This window comes from Delphinus delphis, chromosome 20, assembly GCF_949987515.2.
Source record: "Delphinus delphis chromosome 20, mDelDel1.2, whole genome shotgun sequence".
NCBI classification, from domain to species: Eukaryota; Metazoa; Chordata; class Mammalia; order Artiodactyla; family Delphinidae; genus Delphinus; species Delphinus delphis.
In genome coordinates this window covers 16,570,218-16,582,824 of record NC_082702.1, presented here as the reverse complement: position 1 = coordinate 16,582,824, position 12,607 = coordinate 16,570,218, and the positions used below count along the sequence as shown (strand labels likewise).

At 43.1% G+C, this 12,607-nt stretch overlaps 1 long non-coding RNA gene across 1 annotated transcript; it reads right to left on the bottom strand.

Moving 5' to 3' along the window:
* Positions 1-10,109: 10,109 nt before the first annotated feature.
* Positions 10,110-12,406, bottom strand: LOC132415848 (uncharacterized). Its single transcript, XR_009517420.1, has 3 exons — positions 12,257-12,406; positions 11,658-11,767; positions 10,110-10,133 (listed from the first exon to the last, which is right to left on the bottom strand). It is a non-coding gene; the product is annotated as an uncharacterized lncRNA (long non-coding RNA).
* Between the last annotated feature and the right edge of the window lie 201 nt (positions 12,407-12,607).

Sequence of the window (12,607 nt, the reverse complement as noted above, 5' to 3'; positions counted from 1 at the left end):
TAAGTAAAAATAAAAGACACATTTTTCATTTTCACCAAGAACTTTATTTATTTTTTTAAAAGGATTTTTTTTTAATGTTTTTATATTTTATTTTATTTATTTTTGGGGGCATTGGGTCTTCGCTGCTGCACGTGGGCTTTCATCTGGTTGCAGTGAGTGGGGGCTACTCTTCATTGTGGTGCGCAGGCTTCTCATTGCAGTGGCTTCTCTTGTTGTGGAGCACAGGCTCTAGGTGTGTGGGCTTTAGTAGTTTTGGCACGCAGGCTCAGTATTTGTGGCTTGAGGGCTCTAGAGTGCAGGCTCAGTATTTGTGGCACACAGGCTCAGTTGCTTCACGGCATGTGGGATCTTCCCAGACCAGGGCCTGAACCCATATCCCCTGCACTGGCAAGCAGATTAACCTCTGTACCACCAGGGAAGTCCCACTACTTTTGTGTTTTGTCTTTAACCTCCATAGTTTGTGTGTAGATGATTTCCTACCTATACTTATGTTCGCCTTTACTGGTGAGCTTTCCCATTTCATAATTTTCTTGTTTCTAGTTGTGGCCTTTTCTTTTCTGCCTACAGAAGATCCTTTAGCATTTGTTGTAAAGCTGGTTCGGTGGTGCTGAATTCTTTTAGCTTTTGCTTGTCTATAAAGCTTTTGATTTCTCCATAAAATCTGAACTAGAGTCTCGCTGGGTAGAGTATTCTTGGTTGTAGGTTTCCCCCTTTCATCACTTTAAATATATCATGCCATTCCCTTCTGGCCTGCAGAGTTTCTACTGAAAGTCAGCTGATAGCATTATGGGAATTCCCTTGTATGTTATTTGTTGCTTTTAATATTTTCTTTCTTACCATGTGTCTTGGCATGTTCCTCCTTGGATTAATCCCATATGGGACTCTGCACTTCCTGTGAACTTGGAGTGACTGTTACCTTTCCCGTGTTAAGGAAGTTTTCAGCTATTATCTCTTCAAGTATTTTCTTGGCCCTTTCTCTCTTCTCCTTCTGGGACCCTATAATGTGAATGTTAGTGTGTTTGATGTTGTCGCAGATATCTCTAAACTGTCCTCATTTCTTTTCTTTCTTCTTTGTTCTGTGGCAGCGATTTCCACCACTCTCTTCCAGTTCACTGACCCATTCTTCTGCCTCATTTATTCTGCTGTTGATCCCTTTATAGTGTATTTTTCATTTCAGTTATTGTATTCTTCAACTCTGTTCGGTTGTTCTTTATATTTTCTAACTCTTTGCCAAAAACTTCTTGTAACTTAAACTTCTCTGCATCCTTTCTTTTCCCATATTCTTGGGTCATCTTTACGATCATTACTCTTAACTCTTCTTGGGTAGATTGCCCATCTCCACTTCATTTAGTTGTTCTTGTGGGTTTATTTCTTGTTGCTTCATCTGGAACATATTCCTTTGCTGTCTCATTTTGTCTGAATTTCTATTTGCATTTTTATGTGTGTTAGGTTCATTATGTTTTTCAACCTTGGAGAAGTGGCCCTCTGTAGGGGATGGACTATTTGTCCCAGCAGTACACTCCCCTCTCATCACCCAAGGGGCAGAGGACAGCTGGTCCTACAGTAGTTTCTGACCTGTGTTTGAGGACTTAGTTACACAAGCTTAGGGATCATAGTTCTCTTGCTTATGGACTGCCCCCTGGTGAGTGAGGCTGGTCAAGAGGCTTGTGCAGGCTTTCTGGTGGGAGGGGCTGATGCCTACCCACTGGAGGGTAGAGCTGGGTTTTGGCTTTCTGGTGAACAGGGCCATGTCAAGGGATGTCTCTAGAGGTGGCTGTGGACTGAGGAAGTCTTTAGGCAGCCTATCTGCCGATGGGTGGGGCTGTTTGGTCTAAAGCATCGCAGCATGGGAGCCTACAGGCTTTTGGGCAGGGTTAGGTCTTGGTGCTAATGACCCCAGAAAGACTTCTGCCTTCAGTGACAAGTTAATGTAGATGAATACTCACCAATATCTCCGCCTCCAGTGTGTACGTCCCCAGGGTGAGATACAGCTGCCCCCTGCCTCCCCAGGAGACACCCTCCAAGACCAGCACGTAGGTCTGGTCTACACTCCTATGAAGTCACTGCTTTTGCCCTAGGTCCCAGTGTACATGAGACTGTGTGTGCACTCCAAGAGTGGAGTTTCTGTTTTCCCCAGTCCTGTGGAGCTCCTGCATTCAAGCCCTGCTGGCCTTCAAAAGTCAAATGCTCTGGGGCTCCTCCTCCTGATGCTGGACCCTCACGCTGAGGAGCCTGACATGGGGCTAAGAACTCTCCTGTGGCAGAACTTCTGTGATATAATTATCCTCCAGTATTCTCCAGTTTGTGTGTCACCCACCTGGGAGGTATGGGATTTGATTATATTGTGAGTGTGCCCCTCCTACCATCTCGCTCTGGTTTCCTCTTTATGTCTTTGGCTGTAGAATTTTTTTTTGGTAGGTTCCAGTCATCTTTATTGATGGTTGTTCAGCAGTTAGTTGTGATTTTGGTGTGCTCATGAGAAGAGTTGAACACAAGGTCCTTCTCCACCATCTTGTTTCCTCTCACTGTCACTAGTTGTTTACTTTCCTGTTTTTGCCACATATTGTGTCTTTTTTCTATATTCAGTTCTGGAGTTAGGAAAGTCCAAGATCAAGATTCCTATGGGGTTCAGTTTCCTGGCTTGCAGAGAGCCACCTTCTCGCTATGTCCTCAAATGGAGAGAGAAGTCATCGTGTTCATAAGTGAGGACACACAATATGTTAAATATGTAACTTCTTCAGAATAAAAAGAAAAAATAATTTATACAAAAAAGAAAAAAAACATTCCAACAAATGAAAGTCCAGGACCAGATGGCTTCATAGGTGAATTCAATCAAACATTTAGAGAGAGAAGACCTAACACCCATCCTTCTCAAACTCTTCCAAAAAATTGCAGAGGATGGAACACTCCCAAACTCATTCTACAAGGCCACCATCTCCCTGATACCAAAACCAGACAAAGATACTACAGAAAAAGAAAATTACAGACTGATATCACTGATGAACCTAGATGCAAAAATCCTCAACAAAATACTAGCAAACAGAATCCAACAGCACATTAAAAGGATCATACACCATGATCAAGTGGGATTTATCCCAGGGATGCAAGTATTCTTCAATATACGTAAATCAATCAGTGTGAGACACCATATTAACAAATTGAAGAATAAAAACCATGCTCTTCTCGATAGATGCAAAAAAAACTTTTGAGAAAATTCAACACCCATTTATGATAAAAACACTCCAGAAAGTGGGCATAGAGGGAACCTACTTCAACATAATAAGGCCATATGCCATAAACAACAAACCCACAGCAAACATCATTCTCAGTGGTGAAAAACTGAAAGCATTTCCTCTAAGATCAGGAACAAGACAAGGATGTCCACTGTTGCCACTATTACTCAACATAGTTTTGGAAGTCCTAGCCATGGCAATCAGAGAAGAAAAAGAAAGAAAAGGAATCCAAATTGGAAAGGAAGAAGTAAAGCTGTCACTGTTTGCAGATGACATGATACTATACATAGAGAATCCTAAAGATGCTACCAGAAAACTAATAGAGCTAATCAATGAATTTGGTAAAGTAGCAGGATACAAAATTAATGCACCGAAATCTCTTGCATTCCTATACACTAGCAATGAAAGATCAGAAAGAGAAGTTAAGGAAACACTCCCAGTCACCACTGCAACAAAAAGAATAAAATACCTAGGAATAAACCTACCTAAGGAGGTAAAAGACCTGTACTCAGAAGACTATAAGACACCGATGAAAGCAAACAAAGATGACACAAACAGATGGAGAGATATACCATGTTCTTGGATTGGAAGAATCAATATTGTACAAGAATCAATATTATACTACCCAAAGCAATCTACAGATTCAATGCAATCTCTATCAAATTACCAATGGCATTTTTTTACAAAACCAGAAGAAAAAATCTTTAAATTTGTATGGAGATGCAAAACACCCCAAATAGCCAAAGCAATCTTGAGGGAAAAAAACGGAGCTGGAGAAATCAAACTCCCTAACTTCAGACTATACTACAAAACTACAGTAATCAAGACAGTATGGTAGTTTCACAAAAACAGAAATATTGACCAATGGAACAAGATAGAAAGCCCAGAGATAAACCCATGCACCTATTGTCAACTAACCTATGACAAAGGAGACAAGGATATACAATGGAGAAAAGACAGTCTCTTCAATAAATGGTGCTGGGAAAACTGGACAGCTACATGTAAAAGAATGAAATTAGAACACTCCCTAACACCATACACAAAAATAACTCAAAATGGATTAAAGACCTAAATGTAAGACTGGACACTATAAAACTCTTAGAGGAAAACATAGGCAAAACACTCTATGACATAAATCACAGCAAGATCCCTTTTGACCCACCTCCTAGAGAAATGGAAATTAAAAAAATAATAAATGGGATCTAATGAAACTTAAGAGCTTTTGCACAGCAAAGGAAACCATAAACAGGACGAAAAGACAACCCTCAGAATGGGAGAAAATATTTGCAAATCTCCAAAATATACAAGCAGCTCATGCAGCTCAATATCAAAAAACAAACAACCCAATCCAAAAATGGGCAGAAGAGCTAAATAGACATTTCCAAGAAGACATACAGATGGCCAAGAGGCATATGAAAAGCTGCTCAACATCATTAATTATTAGAGAAATGGAAATCAAAGCTACAGTGAGGTGTTACCTCACACCGGTAGAACAGGCATCATCAGAAAATCTAGAAACAACAAATGCTGGAGAGGGTGTGGAGAAAAGGGAACCTTCTTGCATTGTTGGTGGGAATGTAAATCGATACTATGGAGAACAGTATGGAGGTTCCTTAAAAAACTAAAAAATAGAATTACCATATGACCCAGCAATCCCACTACTAGGCATATACCCAGAGAAAACCATAATTCAAAAAGACACATGCACCCCAATGTTCACTGCAGCACTGTTTACAATAGCCAGGTCATGGAAGCAACCTAAATGCCCATTGACAGACAAATGGATAAAGAAGATGTGGTACATATATACAATGGAATATTACTCAGCCATAACAAGGAACAAAATTTGGTCATTTGTAGAGATGTGGATGGACCTAGAGACTCTGTATACAGAGTGAAGTCAGTCAGAAAGAGAAAAACGAATATCATATACTAACACATATATGTGGGATCTAGAGAAATGGTACAGATGAACTGGTTTGCAAGGCAGAAATAGAGACACAGATGTAGAGAACAAACATATGGACACCAAGGGGGGAAAGCAGGGGTTGGGGGGGGCAGTGGTGGGATGAATTGGGAGATTGGGACTGACATATACACAGTAATGTGTATAAAATAGATAACTAATAAGAACCTGCTGTATAAAAAATTAAATTTTTTAAAAAAGAATCTGCATATAACAGCAAGGTGGGTAACCACAAAAAATAACTATAAATAAATAAATAAATAAATAAAAAGGAAACAAGTGAGTATCTTTAACTGAACAGTATAGTCAGAATTTATGGGTGTAATTATGGAAACAGGTGAATGTCCACAAAAATTGATAAATATACTGTGATATACTGGTGTAACAATATTTCAAGAAGAAAGAAAGCTATAGTGCACACATTGTGATTCTTAGTTATTTAACACTGACTTTTTTAAAAGCATATATCAGAAGACTATAGTAATGTCTTAGTCATTCAGGCTGCTGTGACAACGTACCACAGCCTGGGTAGCTTACAAACAGAAATTTGTTTCTCAGAGTTTTGGAAGCTGGGAAGCCCAGGATCAAGGTGCCAGCATGGTCACATTCTGGTGAGGGCCTTATTCCTGGTTCATAGCTGGTGCCTTCTCGCTATCATGGTGGAAGGAGCGAAGGATCTCTCTGGAGCCTGTTTGATAAAACACTGATCCCATTCAGGAGGGTTCCACCCTCATGACTTAACACAGTCCCACCTCTTAATACCATCATCTTTGGATGAGAGGATTTCAACATGTAGGGGACACATTCAAGCCATAGCAATCAACAATGATACTACTTATCAGAAATTAAAAAACAGAAAACTATATTTTCTTTAAATATACTTGCAAGTATGATGTAATAAAGTGATGAACTGACAACTAGATGAAATAGACAAGTTGCTTGCAAGATGCAAAATAACACATCCAACACAAGAAACAGAATCTGAAATGCACCACATCTACAAAAGAAATTCAATTTATAATACAAAACACTCCCAATATAAAGTAATGAAATTATGAAAGCAAGTTCAAGACAGTGATTCAGGAAAAGAGAGGACTGGAAAAAGAAGAAATGTATAGATAGAGGTAGGATATTGGTTGGTAATACTCCTGTTCTTGCATTGGCTGATGGTGTTCACTATAATCTTTATAGAGAAAATAAATGATTGGAAAAAGTTTAAAAATACGACAGTGCACTGACAAATAAAAGTGTGTCATTAAACTAAGGTTTATGATTAATATAAACCTATACACCTGTAGTCAGTTATAAATTTTAGAAGCCAACAGAATGTATTGTGTTTGATATCATGGTACCTGGGGAGAATCAGCCCAGAAACAAATCCAGCAACACCCCCTTGCTAGTTTTCTGCCCTTCAGCAGCCATTCAGCTTCCACAAGCTTCTGCCCCCTCACCTACATATCAGTACAAATAGAGTCTCTCAAAAATCACTGTGAGGATGAATTGAAACACTGCACCTACAGTGCAAGGACCAAAAAGCAATGAATACTTGTTAACTATCCTGTCTATATCACAGCATGGACATGGAACACAACATGCGTGAGTTGAAGCTGAAGAACGAAGTAGAGTTGGATCATTCAGGGAAACTAATTACAGTTAAAAGAAGGCCATGAGATGCCAGGCAAAGCCTTTTTTTTTTTTTTTTTTTTGGTTTGGCTGTGCTGCACAGCATACAGGATCCCAGTTCCCCGACTAGGGATTAAACCCATGCCCCCTGCAATGGAAGCACACAGCCCTAACCAGTGGACTGCCAGGGAATTTGCCAGGCAAAGCCAATATTGAGGAAGCAATCAGACTAAGAAGCAGGGAACAATACAGTCAGAATTGGAAAAGAGGGACCACTGGAACCAAGTGCTACCAAAGCTGAGGTGCAGAAAAGTGGAACAGGTTTCTGCTGCATCGAAAACCAGTACACCGTGGTGGTGAAGAATGTCACTTCAGTTCAAACCCTGCCTCTACCAAGCAGTCATCTTGACAGTTATTAACCACCTGTAAATCACCATTTCCTAACCTGAAACACTGGGAGATGCCCAGTTCCTAATTCACCAGCTGCCATGAGGGTTAACAAGACCACACCTGTAAAGTACTTAGCATAGTGCCTGGCACAGGTTGAATGTTCAGTATATTGTGGGCCATTATCCACTGTCGTTAGTACTGTTCTTACATTTGGTAATTAGGATAAAAGCTATGACCTCATCAAGAATGGTTTCAGTGCTGTGGTTCTGAGCCACCTCACCACTGGGCCTCAGAAAGGAAAGGGGAAGACACCAAGTGCTGATGGGAATGTAGCAATGGGCACTCTCACACATGGCTCGTGGGAGCGTGAAAGGGTGCAGCCACTCGGTAAAACTGTCTGGCAGTTTCTGTTCAAGCTAAACATATACATAGCCTAAGACCCAGTCATTCCTCTCTCTGTATATTCCCCGCAAAAATGAGTACTATATTATGTATACATAGTATATATCTCCAAAAATAACATGAACAAGAATGTTCATAATACAAGAAATAGGAAAAAATTAAAATGGTAATCACAGGAGAATGGACATACAATGAGATACTGCTGAGCACTGAGAAAGAACAGAGTTGAACTACATAGAACCACAAGAATGACTCTCACAGGCATAACGAAGATCAAAAGAAGACAGACATGACAGAATAAACTGTGGGACTCCATTTACATCAAGTCAAGACAGTCAAAGCTAATCTATGGTGACAGAGTCTAAATACCGGTTACCTTTCTAGGAGGAAGCATGAGAAGCCTCCGAAGTTGCAGGAGAAGGTGTGATTTAGTCTCTGGTGCAGGAAGTAGCTACGGCAGGGGGCGAGACCTCTTCCAAAGTTGGGAAGTGAAGCTACAGGTATGAGACAGATAAGAGATGCTCTGTAAGGTTGAGCAGCAAGAAAGAAGGCCATGAAGTAGGTTGTATGCTGAGACATCAGTGGCTCAGGGAGTGGTGAATGTTTGGATCAAGGCTTGTATGGATGGCAGAGCTGGTGCAGGAGAGAGCTGATCAGAAGAAACACAGAGCAGATGTGAGCCAACCAGTTAGGAGTGTCTTGGCATCGTCTTGGCAAAAGATGATGAGAGCTTAGAGCAGGATGTTCGTGGTGCAGCTCACAGAGGTGGTGGAGGTGATGGAGTTACCCAAGATGAAAAACATAAAATAAGCAGGATGATAATGGCTGAATGTTGGGTTAGATGGAGGCAGAGTGTCATGAGTTTGTACAAGGTCGTTTCCCACCTTCTCAACTGTCTGAATGACAAGGCCATCCACTGATACTGTGGAGGATGGAGGAGTGGGCAAGATCATGATTTCCTTCTAAGGTATGAAGAATTTGATGCAACATGTGGAATGTAATTGAAAGGTGAGTATTTGGAAGAGACTCCATCGGGCTGTGAAGGGGGCTAGAGACACACATGAACTGGCTGGGGAGTGCAAGGAAGCAGGAGAGGGGCAAGACCGTGACTGCAGTGGCACCAATCAACACACTTTGTGACTCCAACTGTTCTCAGCAGCCCAGATGTGGGCCAAACAAAGCCAAATACCATCTTGAGGCTCTACGGTAAAGGAGGGCCAGGAAGACAATGCAGCTAGGGATTGCTTCTGTCTGACAAACGGAAGGATAGATGAACAGGTGGAAAAGGGTGGGATGCAGCCTACAGGCAGAGATGGTAACATAAACTCTCTTATTCTGAGTCTAGGAGGACATGTGAGGGATTATGCATTGTTATTGTTATTATTACATGAAAGATCCTAACAGCTTTTTTTGAGCTTGTAACTATAACTCAGGCATGGTGCTAACTAATTTCATGCATCAAATGATTACATCTTCAAACAGCCCAATGAGTTAGAAATTATTATCACTGTCATTTTTCAGGAGTAGGCTGAGTGCAGCAGACTGGTTTGATGTAAACAAAACCCAGAAACCCATCTGCTCTCCTCCTTGGACACAGAGCTAAACCTCAGTTCCCAGCTGCATCGAAAGAGGGATACAGACTCACAGACATAGAGAACAAGCTTGTGGCTGCCAAGGGGGAGGGCGGGGTGGGGGAGGGATGGATTGGGAATTTGGGATTAGTAGACGTAATCTATTATATGTATGTATGACTGAATTGCTTTTCTGTACACCAGAAACTAACACAACATTGTAAATCAACTATACTTCAATAAAATAAATTGAAAAAGAAAAAAGGGATGGCCAACTGCCGAGTTCTTGTCAAGAGTGTGAGGGGAAATAATGTAGGTGTGACTTCCATACTTCCTCTCATTTCCCCTCTGCCAGTAGAATGATGCCAAGGTAACCATAAAGCCAGACAGGCGACACCTGGGTCTCTGAATAACCGTGTGATACAAGCTCACACGCTGACCCACACGAGCCCTGCCATGAGTGAGAAAAATCCTTCGTGTGTTGAGCCACTCAGCTTTTGGAGATTATCTGTTACTGCAGTGAACATTAACAGCCTAAATTAACTAAAGGAGGCCCGACAAAATCATGCAACTTCCCTATTGCCACTGGGCTGGTGACCGGCAAAGGCAGGTTTTAATACCAAGCAGTTGGAGCCCAGAGCCTTGCCCTTATACATAAAACAGGTTCTTTACCCTGTGGCAGAAAAGAATCTGTTGAGGTGGGAGGACAAAGGGACTTCAAGACGGAGAGCTCTACCCTGACCCAGGCACCCAAGGAGGCCACAAGAAGAAGCTTCCCACGGAATTCCAGAGGCAGTGGTCCCCTCAGTTGAGGTTGCCATGACCCCTCCTGCCCAACACTTGGTCACCCACCTGGACAGGCACTTTGGGAGAGGCTTCTCTTCACCACCCACAGCTCCTGCCTGTGCTTCAGTGGGTGGATTAGATCTGGTTTGGGAACCGGATATCCTGTTTGTGGAGAAAGAAATAAGATATTCGTATTTTAGCAAAGACAAAAAGAAATGTTTCAGTCCTGTCTGGGACTTTGAGATGGAGAGGAGACCTCGGAATGAGGCTGCTCTTGTCCATACTGATCTGTGACCTGGGAACCAAAGCCAAGAACGTTATCATTAGGCCCTAAAGGCTGAGTAGGGTAGTGCTAGCTGTCTAGGGTGATCCATCTCCCTAGTCCTGGAGGACCCCCCAAAACTGTCCAGATGCAGTCATGGGACCCAGATGCACTAGTGTTCATGGAACATTAATTATGACCATTGCTAACAACTGCCTTCCTTGACACTGACCCACTTTTTATTTAACTTTAATACATGTCTTCATATAGGGAATCTTGTGTCCATATAAGAAATGGAAAAACCAGTTTCATTTGCCACAAATGCAAAGTTACTGCAAGAAAATCAAAACAGAACTATCAAGTCTCAATGAACTCATGCTGCCTGCTCAGGGCTCTGAGTCTGAGGCTGTCCCTTCTGTTGAAGAGAGAAATTGCCAGCAGTCAAAGGGGCATTAAAAGACAGCATGAAACAGCAACAGGAAAAACAAGAGAAAAAGGAATGGCCTTCTCTGATTGTCCATCATTGCCACTTGCCATGTTTGTGCACCCTCTAAAATGATCTCCCATACCAAGAGACGATCATGGCCCAGACTTAAGTACACGAGGGATGAGCATGTAGGCATCAGGGGCAAAAAAAGCCTTTTAAAGGAGATTCTGTTTTTCAGAATGACTGCCAGTAGGACTCACACAGATGCCTCCTGATGTCCTGTCTGCTTCACTCACTTGCTGAACAACATGCCATTACCCAGGGGTTCTGCTGACTGGGCTATAAACCAATCAAGCTTGGCCACTCAGTCTCCATCCTGTAGGAATCTGGAGAAGGAGCAAATTAGGGCCAGCCTGTGCTGAGCACTGGAGTAAGAGGTAAAAAGAAGTGTGGGCTCGGGTGGCTGTTTCCTGCCACTAGAACACCCATGCAGAGACAGCCAGACGTAGAGAAAGACAGATATATGAGGAAAAAAAAAGTACAGCAAGAAGTAGAGACAAGGAATTGAGGGGTTTCTTAGATCAAGGGTAGGGGTGACCATTTCTGGCTATCAGCTCCCTGCAGCAGAAAAAGCCAATCTGCTGAGAATGGCACAAGGAGACCCACAAATAGATCAGAAGACACCAAGGCCAGTATCTAATCAGTATTTCTTCCATTTCCTGACTTTAGTCTCTCATGGTGCCTGACTGGACCTCCTACCCCTCAATATTATAAGACACCCATATTTCCTCCAACAAATCCTTCTCCTCTGCCATCTGAGCTGTTGAGGGGAACTAGGTTTCTTGCTCCAAATTCCTTGTGGCAGACACAGGAGCCTGAAGATAAACCAATACATGTCAGGGCCGTGGGGAGGAGGGAGAGTGTCCTCAGAAGCCTCCTGAAAAGGGCAGCATGAAAGAGGTTGCAGGTCCCCACAGAAAGAGCAGTGAGGCCTTACCCACAGGTCTCCAGCATCACCTCCCAGTACAGGCTCCTCTGGGCAGCATCCAGCTGCCCCCACTCGTCCTAGGTAAAGGTCACTGCCACGTCCTTGAAGGTCACGGATGCCTGGAAAGTCAAACAGAGGTAGCTTTGTTGGCCCTGGGACAGACAGATGTGATTAGAGCTCAACGTTCAGTCGTTGGTAAAGGACCAGAGGGCCCCAAAGTCAATAACACTCAGCACTTCCTGGGAGCCCAGCTCTGTGTCAGGCTCCAAGGCGAGGCAGACACTGCCTTTGGGCAGAATGTGACTGTATTAGAGCCAAAGGTCTTCTATGCTGAAATCATTCACAAAAGACATAGAACGATGCCAAGGCCGTGTGGCCTAAGAGACATGCAAGCATTCTGGCAATGAAGGGGAGGGAACAGATGACAGTGATCATACTAATCAGCAGTTGAGCATAATACTAATCAGCTGGTCCTCACCGTGTGCCTACACCATGGCCTCTAATTCCCTGTGTGAGCGGGACCAAGAGGGGCGGCAACCAAAACGGGTCCTGTGGGCTCCCTCTAACCCCCCCCACAAGGTCTTACAAGGCGCAGAGGTGGTTCCTACCTCTTTATGGTGATTCTCTCGGAAGTTCTGAAAGGTCGCGGGCAAGGGAAGCCCGTGAACAGAAAAGAAACACGTTTCAAAAGAACTAACGCCCCCAGGACGCCGGAAGTCCAAGCCAACAACACAGGAAACGCCCGTTTTACCGTCCCTATTGGCCCAATTCTTACTGCTTCCTCCCAGCACAGACTTCTGGGTAGTGTAGTTTCTCTCCTGCAGGGAGCCTGGCCAAGAACCGGAAAGCCTTCAGGGAACCCTAGGCGGGGTGCTAGGAAATGATGGCCTGAGGCTCTTAGGAAGGGGCCGGGCCTCGCACCTTCTTAAAGGGGAAGTACACAGATTTATCCGCCACCT